Source organism: Eumetopias jubatus, unplaced genomic scaffold (genome assembly GCF_037043125.1).
Source record: "Eumetopias jubatus isolate StellerSeaLion01/CBP00866 unplaced genomic scaffold, mEumJub1_p1.0 scaffold_5, whole genome shotgun sequence".
NCBI classification, from domain to species: Eukaryota; Metazoa; Chordata; class Mammalia; order Carnivora; family Otariidae; genus Eumetopias; species Eumetopias jubatus.
In genome coordinates this window covers 33,123,671-33,141,712 of record NW_028274811.1, presented here as the reverse complement: position 1 = coordinate 33,141,712, position 18,042 = coordinate 33,123,671, and the positions used below count along the sequence as shown (strand labels likewise).

General features: G+C 39.7%; 1 protein-coding gene across 1 annotated transcript in view; it reads right to left on the bottom strand.

The window, feature by feature from the left end:
• The window catches only part of PURA (purine rich element binding protein A), an 11,544-nt gene extending 6,626 nt beyond the window's left edge, over positions 1–4,918 (bottom strand). Inside the window, exon 1 of the mRNA XM_028103659.1 lies at positions 4,484–4,918. The gene's annotated coding sequence lies outside the window, so the exon portion shown is untranslated. The remainder of the gene's footprint in view (positions 1–4,483) is intronic.
• Positions 4,919–18,042: the final 13,124 nt, after the last annotated feature.

The window sequence follows — 18,042 nt, the reverse complement described above, 5'->3', positions numbered from 1 at the left end:
TACCCCACCTCCCAGAAACTCTTTAAGTGTCAAGGAGAGCCCCCACCTCTCAAAAAGTAAAACATTAAGTGATTAATGGTTTTTAGGTGACAGCTAGGTTGCCAACCACGAATTAACCAATGAATCTTCGGACAGTGACAGCTAAAGGGGGTGTCTGGTCTCCGAAAGGGGCTCGGAAATAAATGAATTCTATCTCCCTAGATCTAAGGCATAATCTGGGGCCTGTTTTCTTTCTCCTAGATACACAGCAAATGCTCATACTCCCTCCCTGCAGTCTGTAGTTCTAACAGTTGAGGGAAAGCTAAGGCCTATCTCCAGGGGAACCCCGGCCAATCCCCGTACATTCTCCTTAAGTACCTTCTGCAGGGGGCTCAGGGGATACAGACCTCACAGCCTTACTCCTGGCTTTCTCAAGCATGAATTGCTGCCTCCATCCTTAGAAGAGTGTCTGTCCCATCTGTGGGCTCCATTCCCACTGGATATCCCTCAACCCCCAAAGTAAGGAGTCTTGCCTCCCTCATTCAGCCCCAGAGACAGCTGAGTACATAGTTGCACAAGCTTCCTGGAAAAGAAAGGGGTAGATCAAGTAATGATCAAGAAACCCAGACCAGTCTAGTACATAAGCCTTGTCAATGCCTAAGCCCTGAAAGCCCCCGAATATATCCTTTCATCACCTAGGCAAACCTGCCTGCTAAGTATTCACAGCTTCCCTTTTCTCTTAGCAAGGGCCCCGTTCCACCCAGCATTAGTTCCTTTGGCTCTGGGTTGATGTTAGCTACTTCCCGCTAAAGAGCAAGAAACAGGGCAAAGCACGATGGCTACCAAAGAGCAAACTCGAGTAGTCCTGTGGGAACGAGCCCCAGAACCACTCACCTGTCCGGTGGTCCCTGAAATTGTTCCCTGAAGGAGAGGCCCATTCTGAGAGACAGAAATCCAGACTTTGGGCCCCATAAAAAACTTCTCCTTAGTTGGGGGGGGGGGCATCCTCCAGTATCACGTGGTACCCTTTTAGTGCTGATTTTTCTGAACTCCCTCCCTTGTCCCCAAGTCTGCAGGGAAGGGGAGAGAAGAACTGTTGGCAAACTTCAAGACCGCGCAAAATTTCAAGTGAGAAAAAGCAGTGGCTCCTCCAGGCTCACACAGTAGCGATCAGGACCCTGGATAGACCCTGGCCCCAAACTGGGACGGAAAGGCTGAGTGGCAGGGTCTCCACACAGAGCAGGGCGGGGTATTACGTTCCGAGCTGTAAAATGAGGCTAAGATCTGTTTAAGTCTGATCTAGAAGAGTCGCTGCTCTTCTTCTGGGGTTTACCTTGTGCAGAACCAAGCCCTTGCCCCTTCAAGAGAGCTCACAGCAGCAAGAAGCCCAATGGGATTTCGAAGAAGGAGCACGCGCCTGCCGGTCCCTGTCATTCTTCCACACTAATGACTGCTTCCTCCAGGACAGAAAACTAGGGTTTAAAACTGCCCATCTTCTTGGACCAACTTTAGAGTCTAAATTCCTTGCCCTCTGTTCCAAACATTTAGATCCAGGGGTTCTGAAGCGGTTTGAGTTTGGGAACACCCTGATTTTCTGAAAAGGTGTCTGTCACCAGAAACTGAGTTCTTAGTTCCCCAGCGCAGAGGCAACTGACGAAGTTTCTAGACAAAACACAAATTAAATATCATTTGCATGCTTACACTGGGAATTTTAAGCCCAAATCAGCAAATGACTGAGACCTGAATCTCTCCACACATAAATATGCACTTATGTTATACTATGTTATATATGTATAAAATTTCTGTCATTATATACCAGTTTCTCCCCTATTTTACAAATGTATCTAAAAGATAAACAAGGTTAGCAATGGCTTTTCCAAAATGATTCAATGATAAATTGGATATTTAGTATATTTTCACTACTCAAAAAGTTAATTTCAGGATAAGCCTGTTAACTGTGGGGCTTTGGTCAGACTAGGGAGGGCATGGTGGTGAAAGGCGGCTTTCCTTAGGCTACAGAACACAGCAGCCTTAAAAGGCAGTCTGGGAACAATGAATATTGGCTCAGAGGAAAGTCTTAAAAAGTTTAGAACCTTAAAAAGAATTTCAAAGTTAGATTTGCATCCTAACATTGAAACTCCATTAGAAAATCTGTAGATTTGAAAAGACTTCTAGCCATTTGCTAATTACCTAATATACTTAGTAAATGAAAAGTCAGTTCTAGTGTCTAGCTTTTTGAATTTGTTATTTTGAAACAAACAGTTGTAAAATTAAACTGATGATTTCAATACAATGTAGGAAAGGCAAAGGGGAAACGAAATATATTAATATGTCGCAAAATATAGGTGTTAATTAAAAATCGTCAAAAAATATTCCCTTTCTACTCAAAGTTTGCTTACTTTAAAAAAATCTGATAAATATCTTTAGATTTCTTGTGCTCTTTTATTAATACTACACACACATTTTGAAGAGAACAGAGATTGCTTTATTTTTAATCCCACTATCTCTATGTCGTTAACAAACTCTTACCAACAAAAAATTGTTCACGAGTGAAACAAACATTAGGCAGAACAAGAAGGAAAAAAGCCTCAGTCTTCCTCAGCCTGAACTACGGGTGATTCTGAAATAATCTAATTCAGCTTTAGTCTTTAAAAGTAAAAATTAACACACACATTTATAAAATAAACTTGGAGGGAGGGGATCTACCTCTGGGTAATCAACCCTTTTGATTATGGAGTTCCCGATAGAAACAATATGCTGATTAATAGCACAGATTTCCAAAATAAAAGAGAAGCAAGAACATTAGAAATTGTGTTTTCAAGTGCTACTTAGGTTAAATGCATGTCTTAAACTAGACAATTATATATCTTCAATACCCAAATCATTAAAACTAACTGGAATAATGTACTGCAAGTGTTCAAAGTAGAGGAATTACCCATTTCTTCTCAGGGCCAACTACCAGGAAAATGAAGGGTAAAGTAAATGTTAACGTTTAACAACAACAAAGACAAATAGTAATAGTATTTCATCAATCATTTTTTTAAAAAGCAAATCGTCCTTCTATAGCTCACCTAATCTTTGAAATTATGCCTCTCCAATGCTATTTTAATGTTTAAAGATATGAATTAAACATTCAAAATCTGAAGAGAACAATCCATGTGATAGAATCCTCGCACTTCACAAAATGTTTTCATTTTAAGCATTTGCAAAAGAGTTAAATAAACGTAGCACACATTCTAAATTCGATCAAAGATTCCGAGAACCCGACATTTTATGTACCCAAAAGGCCCAAACAGAACCGATGCAAATGTCAATAGCTCACTCTCTTCCGGCTGATACTTAAAAGGTTTTACTAGTACCCAAAGGAATGAAATCAGCAACTCTCCACACTCTAGTCAACACTCCAATTTTCAAAGCCGCAATTCGCAAACGTCAGTTTGGGCTGGAAGCAGTGGGGGTCTTAAAGTAATAATAATAAAAAAAAAAAATCCTTTTCTCCTCTGATAGTCTACCAAAAGATGTCAAACCAAATTCCGTCTAAAGCACTGGGACCTCCCTTCCAAGGACACGGGACACAAGCATAGGCACCGCTGCCAAAAAGCTCTCCAAAAGCACCTGGCCCGACAGAACGAATTAGAACCTTTAAGAGGGTCCCTCACAGACAGCGGAAATGAAGTGGCATTAATTCAGGGGTAGACAGCAACGAGCCAAAGAAACTTGCTCTATCCGGACTTGGGCCTTTCTCTACCCAAGTTCAGAATCAAGGCAGATATATTTGTGGGGGTCCCTTCTACAGACATCTCAGCCGCCTCCGAAACCCACTGTCGCTCAAAGGGAAGACCCTCCAGCTTCGCATCCGTTCCCTTTGCCCCCGAACAAAGGCAGAGAAGACTGTTGAGCTGACCTAGCTCCGTGGGGCAGCAAAAATGCCTTGTTCGGGCCACCCATCCTTGGGCCTGCCTTCATCTGCGATGTCAGCACCAATGTATTATTTTTTATTTTTACAACGCATCCTGGGCGGGTGTATGCATTGCGGGGGTGGGGGTTGAACAGACAAGAGGAGGGGTTGGTAGTGAAGCCTAGAACCCTCCTTCCTCTCCCCTCCTGCCAGGGTTGCTGTGCAGGGAGTGTCGGCCACATTTGGCGCACTGTCCCAGGCCCGGGGCTAAGGTGGCCAGGGGAAATGGGGCTTAGGAATTGCTAAGCAAACGGCACCACTGGTGGTCTACAAGCGTCGGCGGAGGTAGGATTATCTTTTTTTTTTTTTTTCTTAAGGGGCGTGTGATTTTTTCTTTTTTGGAGGTGGGAGTTCGTTCGTTCTTTCGTGCGCTACGGGGGTGGGGGGGATGTTGCTGCACTGCCAGAGTCCCCGGAGGAAGGGTGCTAGGATGTCTACAATGGTACAGTAATTATTCCTGGGGCATAAGAGGGCAATTAGAGGGGACGGGGTGGGCGGCACCTCGAGTTGTGGCAGTGGCAGCAGGGAAGGTCGCGAGGGGCTTACCCGGGCGGGCGGGCGCTGTCCTGCCGCAGGTGAGGGAGGGCGCGGGCTGGAGGGAGGGAGGGCGCGCGCTAGGCAGGCGCTAGGCTGGCGCGAGGAAAGGGGGAGGGGAGGAGGGGGAGGAGGGCGCGCGCGCGCACACCTGTCCTGGACAGCGGCGCGAGCCGAGCGGCGCCTCACTCGGGCTCTGCCGGCTGAGGAGGAAGGAGGGCGGGCTGGCAGGCGGGGGCGGGACGCCGAGGGGAGGAGGAGGAGGCGGCTCGGATGGCTGGCTCGGCTCTCCCTCGTTCTCCCTCCCGCGGGCAAGTCCGACTCACACCCTGCTTCTCCCGCTCACTCACAGCCCCCTTGGCTCTCCCTCCTCCTCCTCCTTCCCCTGCGGGATCCGCTCGCCGCCGCCGCAGACGGCAAGTCGTGGCAGCCAGACGTCGGCGCGTAACCCGGCGCTCCGTGCGTGACTCCGAGCGACGTCAGCGCGCGCTCCGCGTTACCCACCATCTCTCCCCCATCCTCCCCCCGTGGCTCGCGCCCTCCGCCCTCGCGTTCCTCCGTTTCAGTTGCCGCGGCGGCGGGCACGGAGCGCGCTCCCTCCGCCCCCCTCTTGCGCGTGCGCGCGCCTTCTCCGCCGTTGGCGCGTCAACAGCCCACGGCCCAGGCCTTGAGGCGCGTCTGAGGAGGGGGCTGCCTGTGGCCTCTTTGCCCGCACTTCCTCCACTCACCGCCCGTGGCGCCCCTAGGAGGATTTACCCTCGTTGGGCTTTGAAGGCTGGAGCTAGGCTCAGGCGGGGCTAGAACCCCGTAGGGCCTGCATCAACTCCAACTTAGGGCCCTAAGCGTCGTTACCGGTGCAGCTACCACCCTGTCACCCTCTCCCCCCGCCCTCGTTCCGCCCGCAAGTCTCAGGAGGCAATAGGCCTTTCATCTCCCGGGAGGGTCTCACCTTGGCCTTCAGACGCCCGCGGAGAGGGCTTGAAGGGCAGAATTAGCATAAAGAAGAAAGGCGAGACCACGTTCAGGCTTTAGCCCCAGGAATCCTTGACAGGAAGCGTGGGGCTGCTGCCCAGCCTCCCACGCAGTGTAGGTGAAACTGGGCCTCTTTGAGGGACTGTGACTAAGGACAAAACCCTGATAAATATTATTTATGCGTCCTTGGTCTGAGAGGGAGAAAGTGTAAGAGACGAGTTAATTTTCATAAGTTGGTACGCAAGGGCGAAATGCAGAACTATAAAATGTTCTTTAAGAGTTTTCTTGAAATCTTAGCAAGTTTGACAAGATTTTTGGTGCACGGTAACTTTTTTCCTCACTTTGTATGCTGTCACATCTCCCTGTGACATTGCCTACGTGGAAGATGGATCAATTAAAAATTATCAGCTGCAAATAAATAGAAAGCTGCCGTACCATCTTTATAGTTATTTGAATAGGTCTCAGAAAAGTCAATCTGTAGTTTAGGAAAATTTAGTCACTGTCCTTACTTATTTAACTGAGTGTATTTTATTTTGAAGTTACCTTGCAATACACAATAAACACCCTTTTAATAGGCAACATTAGACTTTTAAACTACCTAATTTATTATAGGACCAGACCTTTTTTTAAAGGAAGCTTATCTAGTTAAGCCTCTGAGGCAAGTAGGAGTGAGATGAAATTAACTGCATTTTATAGATGATAAAATCGAGTTACAAAAATATAAGTCGGTTGTTGGGAGTTGCAAGGAGTCTGTCACCAATAGAGGGAAACACCTTAGGTATGTTATTGCTTACTTTATCCACTAAGCCAGAAATCCCTCAATTGTTTACTTCCGGGTATCTTTGGATGGCCCCCCCCCATGTATTATAGGCAGTGCCTAATGTCTGAGAGAAATAAATTTAGGAGGTATTCCTGGAGACCCCAAATCACAGAGGACTCTAAAAGGTTTGAGGTTAGAATTTTCTGCCCTAGGAAACTACAGCTGAGCAATAAGTTATTGTGAAACAATCAAATTCCATTCTAACAGCAAAATGTTTATTAATCCCCAGTTAGAGGTAAGAAAAATTTTGAGACAGGTTTAAGAATGATGGGTCATTCTTTTGAATTGCTTCTTTATTCACCTCATCTTTAGGTGGCAGCACTACTATATAAATATCTTTAAAACTACAGTCTTTGGCAACTTGATATCCTAGAAGAGTGTTTTGTCCTAAATGCATCCAACTCTATTGTGGAGATCAGAAATATGAAATCATCCCTGAGAATTAGAATACTTAGGAGGTTCTAGAGGAGGAAGAACAGAAAGGCTTTCAAAAGAGGTTAATACATGGAGTTACTGAAAGAAAATATTCGAAAGTTTTTAAAAAGTTTTTTCTTTTTTTTCTAGCTGTATGAGGAACAAGTAGCATCTTTACTCTAAACCTGATCTTGTATTGAACCAGCACAAAATATTACCTTCCAAAGCAAACCATACTTTCTTAATACTGCATATTAAGAATATACAAGTTTAAACTTGCTAGTTGTATTGTTGCCAGTATTCTAACCACAATTTTATTTTATTTTTTACGTAAGTTCTATGCTCAACATGGGCTTTGAACTCATGACCCCCAAATTTAGAGTTGCGTGTTCTACTGACTGAGCCAGCCAGGCACCCCAAACTACAATTTTAAAATTGGGGTGCAGTTTTCTTCACTAAACCGGATCAAGCTTGTGAGGATCCCGAATAACACCTTATTGTTGACCCTTGTAGAAGAGAAGAACTCTTCTTGGCTCCTTTCCTCCCTTCCTAAATTGTTCATATACAAACTAAACCACCATTACTCAAACTCAGAGAAGTGATAATACAAGCTAAACTATGTATAAACTGATAGCAACTTACAGATATTCTATATCTTAATTTCTGCCACAGTGTTTGAGGGTAATAAATTGTGATGTATGGGGGGCTATTTGGATCAAGTATTCTCTAAGTAGAACTTTGTCATAATTAATTTTGTATATTTACAGTAATTCTTCCTGTACCCCTTTATCCAAGCAACCAAACAAAATTGAATTTACATGCATTTCAAAATAGACTATCTTAGATTTACAGTATAAACAATATTACCAATGAATGTAGAAGTATGACCATCAGGAGTGGGAAATCAAATTATTTCTGGGAGAGGATGAAGTGTTAATAAAGTCTAGTTCTTGATGACAGCTTCCATCTTTCTCAGGTCAAACTTGGAGAAAGAGTCTCAAGCAAATTGGTAAAGCTCAAACTCAGCAGTATTATGTTAAGATTTTTAAGCTCTCTGGTGCCAGCAAATCATGCAGCCTGGGGGCCTTTGCTCCAAACTTCTGCCAACTCCATTTTGGCAGTAAACTGTTCTGTTGAACAAAGTTTGCACGTGTTTGGGGTGTGAAGTGGTTCCTCAGGCATTTATCTGTTTTTTTTCCAGTTTGGGGACTTGAAGACAAGAGTCAGAAGCATGAGACTTGTATAGTTCATATGTGCCCTGGCAGACTATGTTAGTGATCTTGAATTTCCACCTAAACAAGGGCAACTTTTTCTTTGTTGGTGTAGGATTTATTGAAGTGGACCGCTTAGTTTACTCCTTAAATGCTCACATGATATTGAACCAGTTCTCAAAAGCAGGTAGGCAGAACCCCTTCTGCTGAGGGTACAGAGCTGTGGCAAATCACTCCTCATCCTCCTACCTACAATACCACCTCACACCACTTGAGAGCAAAGAGGCCAGTAATTATTTAAACTTGATTTCACTGTCATATATAACTATGAGCCACTGATATTTTTTGGTATTCGTTGTCTGGTTTTATCTTTTTTACCTACTTTTTCCCATCCTGGAGTCGTTGGTTAACAGCACTTGGTCCAGTTATATGTGCTAATTTGTGTCATTTCTGGGGGTCCCTCTTCCTGTGGGAAGAAACATATACATTCTCGATTTCTTTAATTTTTTCAAATAATCCTTGTAGAAAATCCTTGCATAATCCAGGGTAACCTTTTGAAAGCCATTAAACTGCTATTGGAATATTTTCTTTCTTCTTTTTTTTTTTTTTTCTTCTTCCTGGTTTAGGAGTAATGGAAAGGAAGAAGTACAAAAGTAAAAGTTACGGATGTTGAAATGATACTATTATTTTTAACCATGATCAATGGAATGTCAATTTGTAAGATACAGTATGGTCACTTGAAAATGGTAGTTATTTTTGATACTTTTGCCAAGAGTGTGACCTAAATTCCTATTTGTACCTTTCCCAAGTCAAAACTGACCTATGGACGAGGTTAGAAAGGAAGAAGAAACCTGGGCCTTTCCAAAGAGTGAATCTATCTGGACTGAAAGTACTACGGAATGTTGTTGCACATTTTATGGTGACCCCAAAACTCTTCTGTTTACTTACTTTAAAACAGAAATTTGTTGTAATTTTACTACCTGGAGCATACGTAGGTGGGTGTGTACATACAACCAGATTGCTCTGCCCTCTGAAGGTAATTTAGACCATTTTTATAACCAAATGCAGTAGCACTTTGCGATTAGATGATCAGTTGGTTTCTTTCAGTGGTGAGTGAAATATGTCAGGGGAAAAATCAAGATAATCCTCCATGGGAAAAATACAAAGTAAGTTCTTTCTTTAATATTTTGTGCTCTATTTTTAAGTATTTTTATTTTTATCTTTAAGTATACTTTTAGGTATACTTGTCTAAATACTGAAAACTTACTATACTTATCTTTATAATTAATTTATTATTATTAAATAATTATACTTATCTTTAAGTATACTTTTTCTTCTTATCTAAATACTGAAAATTAATTATTAAATGTAAATGTAATGTAAGTGTAATGGTTAGTTTTTACTTCCTAGATAACAAATCAATATTTACTTGGTAAGTATATGTATAGAGAATAAATTTTTTTTATTTACTTTTAAAGTTTATTCTTTTTAGTAATCTCTACACCCAACATGGGGCTCAAACTCACAACCCCAAGATCAAGAGTCACACTCTCTTCCAAAGGAGCCAGCTAGGCACCCCGAGAAGAAATGTTTTTAAATTACTATTCTGGAATTATATTAATATATATATATAACCATAAACTTATTATAGCTGATGTTTAGATGGCATTTTATTTATTTATTTATTTTGCCTTGAATTTCCTTTTGGAAAGTTAAGTATTACCTGCTATATCAGAACTAGTTCTCAGAACCCATCAACTGTTTATCAGTCAGGCTTATTTTCTTAAATCGTTTATTGAACAATATCAACTGCCTGTTTGTCAACCATTGTTCCAGGTGCTTGAACATAACCAAGCCCCTGTTCCCATCCAGTTTCCAGTATAGTAAGACAGATAATAAACAAATATATAATATAATACTGAATAGTGATAAGTGCTAAAAAGAAAAAGAATGCAGTAAAGGGGCAAGAGTTCACTGTGTGATTGTGTGTGTGTGCCTCCCACCTGATATTTTAAATAGAGTGATCAAGGAATCCTCCTTGAGGAAGTAACTTTTAAGCAGAATCCTGAAATAGTCAGTCATGAGAATATTTAGGGAGATGTTCTAGGCATCATGAAAAATGTATGCCACATAAAGCCACCCAACTATAATCCAGGTAACATCCCATGTGGTAACTATGTATACATCTTTTTCTTTCTTAAGAGAGAAAAACTCATCAAGTTTTCTGGGTACGTTTTAGGTTTTCAGAAATGTCTATCATTTAATATCATTATTGCTCTATATTTCCCATGCTTATTATTCCATTATTTAATACAGTAAGATTTATGGTAGACAAAGCTTCAGAATTCCTTATCTGCAATTCCAAATTCCAAAACATTTTTTCTTAAATTTTTGGTGTAAAAACTGTTCTGAACTGACATGACTCTATTTAAAGTCTTCATTATTCCATTTGGTGTGACTATTGATGAATTTCATTATGGAAATATGTGATTGATTAGAGGCCACTGCCCAGGACAACACAGGCTACATAAAATATAGATAGCATGATATGTTACACTCTTAAAATATATTTAAAAAATTCAGAAACCTATCTGGCTGGCCCCAAGAATTTTGGATAAAGTATTGCATATCCACAAGATTTCTTCTTGATTCTCTGATTAAGTATCACTATTGATGTTAATCTTTAGATATCTTTTATTCAAAGTGTAATGTTTATATAGTGCTCTTTTATGTACCTGGCACTATGTAAACACTCTATATATTAGCTCTTAAAATCCTTAAAACAGCCTTATGAGTAAGTTTTATTTTCCTCATTTTACAAATGAGAAAACTGCAGTGCAGACAGATTAAGGAAACTGCCAAAATCACACAGCTACTAAGTGACAGAGCTAAGAATTGAACCTAGACAATTTTCCTTCCTAGCTTGCATTCTTTGCCAATAAACTAACTTTCCCTCTCCCTATCCCTTTCTCCCTCCCCTCTGCTTTGGAGAAGTTTAAAATATCAGCCCTTTCCAAGAACATGGGTTTTTACTCATAATCTGAAATATCAGACAAAATTTTACATTTTCTTTACCAATATTCTTCAACAATTTTTTTTCATTTTATTTTATTTGCTTCTGGTATAATTTCAGCCATTTCTATTCTCAACTGAGATCACAGATTTATTTATCCTCATTCTCAGTCTGATAGGTTTTCATGTTAACCTTATCTTTCCCATTCTTTTCTTCACTGAATATTCTTGCATAATTATGAGGCACCTCCCTTATTATTATGACCTTGTCAGATGTCAGATCACATTTAAAAATTTGCATCTCGTTTACTGAGAAGTACCACCAACTAAATAAAGCTCTGTCACTGATTTGTAGGTTTCTTGCACTCAATGAATTACATAACTGCTTCAGATAACTATATTATAGGCATATTAAATTCACATTTTTGAATTAGAACTGACTTGGTTTTCATTAGTGTGTCCTCAGGTAAGAATTCTCCATAAGCAATTAGAAACTGAGATCATTTTTGTATTGATTCATTGATTGATTGCAAGATTGCATATATTTTATGAAGTTGGGCAAAGACTATTATAACTGTATAACATAGGTAGGGTGAGTTTGAGCAAGTATATTATATTGAACTTTCCAAGTATCTATTCTTGATCATCCTAGAAATCCACTGTGAGACATTAAACAAATCACTTTAGTTGTTCTCTGTGAAAATTAATGTGTTGCCCTGAATACAAAGATGAAGGTTTTGACACACAATAAAGTATTATCTTTTGTGTAATGTTGATAGACTTGTTCTGAGCCAAACATAATTTCTCAGGAGTCACTCAACAGTTCATGTTTGCTAAATTTAGGGGTGTCGTTCATGGCTATCAGAGCTAAAAAGGAATTAAACCCATCAATTTTACCTCATTAACATCCTGTTGAACCAATTGAGCCAAAAAGTCAGTTATTAAATTGCTGAGAATGAAAAAAGAGACTAAATATGTATATATGTGCATTGAGATTGGTTATAAAGCACATCAGTTTATTATATGAAAAATTGAGGGCTTTGTGAAGGATTACCTTTCTACCTCTATCTCCTGAGAGATGAGGAAGATGACATTTTCTCCTAAGACCGTGTTCAGGAGACACATCTTTTCTCCAACTAGTTCCTCTGCAATATTCTACATTGATAGCATCCAATACAAAAACTTTGAGGCACACCATTAATATTTACCAAAGTGTAACAATGTCTTAGGGATAAAAATTTCATATTTATAATTCAACTCAAGTGAATATAAACACACTTTAAGGAATTCAAGTGATGAATAACTGTTTTAGCTCTTCTGCTTTTCCTAAGCTTTAGTTAGGAGATCCCTCCTCTATTCAGTGTGGCAGTCAAGAACATGGTCGAGGTAATCAATCTTTCAGATTCAAAACTCTGCTTTCAAATTCCTAACTATGTGATTTTGGGCAAATTACTTCATCTCTATAGGTCCGTTTCCTCATTTATCAAATAAGGATGATAATACCAGCAGCCACATAGGTATAGTATGAGGATTAAATTAGTTCATTCATAAAAAGCATTTACGAGAGGATCTGGCACATAGTAAGTGCTCAATAAATGTGAACTCCCATCCCCTGTGGCACTAACTTTTCTTGCCCTCTCAAGAACCAAGCCAAATTCTTTGTCTCTCTCTCTCTTTCTTCAGATTTCAAGTTCACAGACCTTGGCCTAAGATGAAAATTGTCCTCTTTTTGGGGGACTGGGTGGCTCAGTTGGTTAAGCAGCTGCCTTTGGCTCAGGTCATGATCCCAGGGTCCTGGGATCGAGCCCCACATCGGGGATCCCTGCTCAGCAGGGAGTCTCTTTCTCCCTCTGCCTCTCTCCCCTACTCATACTCTCTCTCAAATAAATAAAATCTTAAAAAAAAAAAAAAAACTGTCCTCTTCTTCACCACTAGATCCATCAACTGCATTGTTCTTAAAAACCTTCAAGTATTCTTTCCTTTTCTTGGTTTTGGACCATTGTAACTTGCTTTCTCTATCTGAATACCCTTTTATGGCTTCTCCAGATAGTATGTCTTTCATGTGCACATTGAAAGGTTTTTCCTCATTACTACAGTATCAGTTCCTTGAGGGTATAGACTCTGTCTCAATTACTCTATTACTCCAGTCCTTACCCACTCCCTGCTGCATAGTTTATGCTAAAGAAGTTTGTTGAATAAATCAATTCATTGAGGCTTTGTACTTTTTTTCCTATTTTATCCTGGGTATTCTATTCTGAACCTCCAGTTTTCCTGAAAGTTCTCTTGCTCCTTTTATCTCTGGAAATTTTAAGTTCACCTGGTGATGCTGAGATCCCATCCTGGATCATCACAGTTTTCTGACTGACAGGTAAGAGGTTCATTTTGCCACACGATCCATATGTTAGAAAGAAAATTCCCATTTAATTCATCTAGATTTAATTTAACTTATAATCTCTTGGCTCTAGCTAGATTGATTATTCTCTTTAAAATCTATCCATATCTGGGGCGCCTGGGTGGCTCAGTCGGTTGGGCGTCTGCCTTCAGCTCGGGTCATGGTCCCATGGTCCTGGGATAGAGCCCCATGTATCGGGCTCCCTGCTCAGCGGGGAGCCTGCTTCTCACTTTACATCTGCCTGCCTCCCCTGTTGTGTTATCTATCTCTCTCTCTGCCAAATAAATGAATAAAAATCTTAAAAAATAAAATAAAATCTATCCATATCTTTGAGAGAGGGCTTCTATTTTTGCAGAACTCTTTGTCTCATTACTTATTTGAAGATAGGGCCATACTACTTTCAGTTTCTTTATATGCAGAATAAGCATCAGCTCGGGGTGCCTGGCTGGCTCAGTTGTTGGAGCATGTGACTCTTGATCTTGGGGTTGTGAGTTCAAGTAAAGATTACTTTTTAAAAATTTTAAAAATCTTAAAAAGAAGTATCAGCTCTCACTTGGAGTAGGTCAGAATGAACTAGATCAATCTCTTAACATTTTTCTTTTTAATACATACGAAAGACCTATATAACACATGTATTAGCTGTAAAGCTTGATAATATCATGAACTACCCAACAAAGAACTAGAACATTTCCCAGTAACTTGTATCTACCTCTGCCTGGGTTCCTCCTCTATCTCTTCCCCCATCCTCAAGGGTACCCAGTATCCTGAATTTTATGCTTATCTTTCCATTGCTGTTTTCTTTTAAAATTTAGTTTTATTGACAAATGTATCTATGCTAAAACGATATGTTGTTTGACCTGTATGTTTTTGAGCTTTAGAAAAATGCTGCAAGAATGAGAGAAGATATTTGCAAATGTTTTATCAGATAGAGGGCTAGTATCCAAAATCTATAAAGAATTTATCAAACTCAACACCCAAAGAACAAATAATCTAATCAAGAAATGGGCAGAAGTATGAACAGACATTTCTCTAAAGAAGACATACAAATGGCTGACAAACAAATGAAAAAAATGCTCCACATCGCTTGGCATCAGGGAAATACAAATCAAAACCACAATGAGACACCACCTCACACTGGTCAGAATGGCTAAAATTAACAAGTCAGGAAACAACAGATGTTGGCGAGGGAGAACCTCCTTCCACTGTTGGTGGGAATGCAAACTGGTGTAGCCACTCTGGAAAACAGTATGGAGGTTCCTCAAAAAGTTGAAAATAGAGCTACCCTACAACCCAGCAATTGCACTACTAGGGATTTACCCCAAAGATAAAAATGTAGTGATCTGAAGGGGCATCTGCACCCCAATGTTTATAGCAAAAATGTCCACAATAGCCAAACTATGGAAAGAGCCCAGATGTCCATCGACAGATGAATGGATAAAGAAGATGTAGTATATATATATAATGGATATATATACAGCCATCAAAAAATGAAATCTTGCCATTTACAATGATGTGAATGGAACTAGAGGGTATTATGCTAAGCAAAATAAGTCAATCAGAGAAAGACAATTATCGTGTGATTTCACTCATATGTGGAATTTAAGAAACAAAACAGAGGAGCATAGGGGAAGGGAGGGAAAAATAAAACAAGATGAAACCAGAGAGGGAGACAAACCATAAGAGACTCTTAATCAGAGGAAACAAACTGAGGGTTGCTGGGGGTGGGGGGTTGAGGATGGCATAATTGGGTGATGGACACTAAGGATGGCACTAAGCGTGTATTATAAGACTGATGAATCACTGAACTCTACCTCTGAAACTAATAATACACTCTTTGTTAATTAATTTAAATAAATAAAAAGAAAGAAAAATGCTGTCATCCAATATACAGTTTTCTGGGATTTGCCCCTTTTACTCAACACTATGTTGCCCAGTTTCGTTCATGTTGTTGTATATAATGATTGTTGATTTTCAGTACCACGTATCATTCTATTGTATGAATATATTGCAATTTACTCTCCTGTTGATAAATAGTTGAGTTGTTTCTAGCCTTTTAAAAAATTATAAACATCATTGCTATAAAAATTCTTATGTATGCCTCCTGGTGTCACATGCAAAGTGTTTCTCTTGGTTGTACATCTAGGAGTAGGATTGCTGGGTTGGGGAGTATACAAATATTCAACTTTGTGAGGTAATTAATGCCAAATAGTTTTCAATTCTCTCACAGTTTACAAGAATTCTACTTACTGTCAGTATTTGGTATTATTACATGTAACTTTCACCAATCTAGTGGGGGTAAAATGTTATATATCTGCTTTTTATAGATGGAAGGAGTCATCTTTACTTAAAGCTTTTTATTTTTTCTATTTTATTTTTGTTTTTAAGATTTTATTTATTTATTGACAGAGAGAGACACAGTGAGAGAGGGAACATACGCAGGGGGAGTGGGAGAGGGAGAAGCAGACTTCCTGCCAAGCAGGGATTCCTATATGGGGTTCCATATGGGGCTCGATACGGGGCTCGATCCCAGGATTCTGGGATCATGACCCGAGCTGAAGGCAGACGCTTAACAACTGAGCCACCCAGGCGCCCCTACTTAAAACTTTTTAAACTTTCTCTTCCTTTCTGTATTAAAAGCTTGCAGCCTCATTTGATTTTACTGTGCCTGGGAGTTCCTTTGAGAGAAAGCATTTATTTGTGAGATAGTTTCTGTTAATGGTATAGAAATTGAGATGGGATGGAGGCTGCTAACTGGGTAGTTCGCATGTTGCTTTTAAGTTTACCTTGCATACACAAACTAAAATTTCTTGTTAATACTCTACAGAAATGGAAATTACATTCTTTAATATTGGCCCATCATAGATTAATCTGATCTTGAGTTTACACCTACCTGCAAAACTATTTTAAATAAAACCTTTCTTCAATCTGTTGATCTGGAATATTTCCACAGAATCAAGGTTAGTAAAGATATCTTTCTGTATTTCTTTTTTTCTTTTTTTAAAAGATTTTATTTATTTACTTGACAGAGAGAGAGAGAGAGCGAGAGAGGGAACACAAGCAGGGGGAGTGGAAGAGGGAGAAGCAGGTTCCCGCTGAGCGGGGAGCCCGATGCGGGGCTCGATTCCAGGACCCTGGGATCATGACCTGAGCTGAAGGCAGACGCTTAAGGACTGAGCCACCCAGGCGCCCCTCTTTGTGTATTTCTTTGTATTTTAATTGTACCAAAGAGATCCAACTTACTTTCTTTTGATATGGTTACATTTATGTGATATAACACAAATTAATCTCTCAAAGGAATATTAAAACTCCAAATGATCATCTTACTACTGTTACCCACTGAGCTGACCTACACATGTCAGCCAGGGAAATAAGTCCAAACAGATGGTGCGGCTACACTGTGCCCTAAAATGTGCTTTTTTTTTTTTTTAATTGAAAAAGCCATCTTGTATATAAACAATTTTCATCAATAACTAAAAACATATGGAGTTGAAAAAAGAGAATTCAAGACAAATAGCAATATATGTATATTTTAAAGAAGAACTTTTATAGCCCCTTGTGTTTATTGTCTTTAGAAACAAATACCAGTTTTGTCATTTGTCTATTTTTTTCTTGCCTTTGAATAAAAGATTTTTGAAGGAAGGGACTGTGTATTTGTTATATGTTTCTTATGTTTCTTTATTATATTGTTAAAGTATAGTGTCATATCCCGAAGGGGAACTCAGAATATTAATAGAGTGCAAAAGTCCCCGCTGTACCATTAATATTTGTTGACTAACAAAATGACTGAGTGAATATTCATGACCAAACCATAAGAAAGCTGCAATTACTTTCTTTCCTATGGTATAGTAGCTATTATTGGAAATAATCATTCATCAGGGTGAATACATTTATGCCAGGTGAGTGTTTTTCAACCTTATTTATATAGCTAACGCTGTATTCAGTCAAGTTGCTATCAGCCATTGGTTTCTTTTAAAACCAAGTGTTAAGCTTCATTTCCTCATTCCCATGATGCCAGATACTCACTTTCTGTATTGATCAAGGGACATCAGGTGCTGCTGAAGTAAGACTGACTTCCTGCCAAAGCTCCCTCTAAGTGAGAGCTTTTTCTTTGTATCATGCTGTGTACATGAGCTTTTTGTTGTTGTTGTTGTTGTTGTTTTGCTTTTGTTATTTTGTAAGTGGTGATCTATAAAATGGGGCAAATCTAGAGGTAAGTCTTTACTTCTCACATGGATTGCTACATCCTCCCTGTAATAGGCAGCCTCCAAGATGGGCCTCAGTGATTCCTGCTTTCTGGTGTTCACACCCTTGTATATTCTCCTCCCATGTTCTATGTGGGTTGGTCTATATAACCAACAGAATGTGGCAGAAGTAGTGGTGGGGCAATTATAAGATTAGGTTATATAAGACTTTAAGAACCCAGGGACCACAGGCCAAATTAGAACCTCAGATAGTTCTATAAGGCACTTTTTCTGAGACTGGGAAGTACCAACCCAGATCCTGAGCCAAAAAGGCCCAAGTCTTTCTTGGACCTAGAAAAGTAAGAGACAGGAAAACTTACATATGTAAATAGAAATAAGTTGGAATTTCACTAAAAGATAGTGGGAAAAAAGAGAGCACCTAATGAAAAGAAATTAAATACTCACAGAGGCTACCACATGGTTAAACCTTAAAAACATACTAAGTGAAAGAAGCCAGTTACAAAAGACCAGATATTGTATGATTCTATTTGTATGTAATGTCCAGAATA